Source organism: Chinchilla lanigera, unplaced genomic scaffold (genome assembly GCF_000276665.1).
Source record: "Chinchilla lanigera isolate Chin_1 unplaced genomic scaffold, ChiLan1.0 scaffold00105, whole genome shotgun sequence".
Taxonomy (NCBI): domain Eukaryota; kingdom Metazoa; phylum Chordata; class Mammalia; order Rodentia; family Chinchillidae; genus Chinchilla; species Chinchilla lanigera.
The window spans coordinates 6,704,779-6,705,868 of record NW_004955506.1 but is presented as its reverse complement, the minus strand read 5'-3'; the positions used below and the strand labels follow the sequence as shown (position 1 = coordinate 6,705,868).

At 41.1% G+C, this 1,090-nt stretch overlaps 1 protein-coding gene across 1 annotated transcript in view; it reads right to left on the bottom strand.

Moving 5' to 3' along the window:
* Positions 1-1,084, bottom strand: part of LOC102018625 (leucine-rich repeat-containing protein 37A2-like) — a gene marked incomplete in the record, with an annotated part of 39,895 nt that extends 38,811 nt beyond the window's left edge. The window contains 1 exon segment of the mRNA XM_005407497.2: positions 1,036-1,084.
* Between the last annotated feature and the right edge of the window lie 6 nt (positions 1,085-1,090).

Below are 1,090 nucleotides of genomic sequence, written 5' to 3'. Positions count from 1 at the left end.
ATGAGAAACCCAAAGCATAAATGCAGAGCAAAATTAAAGATAGATAAGAGGAAGAAGGGAGATAGATCTTTCTCAAAGGGAAGCAGATCAAGAGATGGAGGGAGGGGAGGGGGAGGAAAGGGCATGAGACAAGGAATTAAGTTGTACAGTGTTATGTACGTGTACCAACTGCCCGTGAGGAATACAATCATTATATACAGCAATGTACCAATTATTTTAAAATGAGGAAAATAACCTGAATATTCTCTAAACATCCATCAGTAGGGAAATTATTAAATATCCCATGACTGCTGGGTGTGGTGGTGCACACCTGTAATCGTAGCACTCAGGAGTCTGAGGCGGGAGGATGGCCAGGAATTCAGTTGGAGGCCAGCCTGGGGTGCATAAGCAAATTCAAGGTCATCCTGCACTACACAGAGAAAACCTGTTTCAAAAAAATAAAAAAAATTGAAATAAATAAAATAAATACACTATGACAGTTGTGGTGGTGCATGCCTGTAATCCCAGCACTCAGGGGGCTGAAGGAGAAGGACTGCCGTGACGTCACGGCCAACCTGGGCTACGTACAGGAGTTAAAGCCAGCTTCTACCACATAGCGAGACCCTGTCTCAAAACAAACAAAAAATAAGAAATAAATACACCATGACATATACACACTATGGAATATTGTAGGCCTTTAAGTGAATAAGGTAACCCTGTACGTATGGGGAAGGAAAGAACCCTGATGTATCAAAAGTGAAAGACTCAAGTTGGAGGATGTGACAATTTACCTGAAAAAAAAAAAGATGATACACACCTGACAAACCTATTTTGCTGTATGTAAATATGGATGTAGGCAAGTGTTCTCCCACTAAACTGCACTCCCAATCCACATGAAGTTGATTTACGACCATACAATTTCAGTTTCAATCAGCTGAGGTTGATCTGATGTAAGACAGGGAAATACCTTTCTCAGAAATGTTGACTTCACGATTCTGGCCCCCAAGGATCTTACAATGAAGTTTTTGTACTCATATTTGGAAAGAAGATACTCACAGTTTCTGAGCCCAGCGGTATGTTTTCCATATCCCTTCTGGAATGGCACGAATAG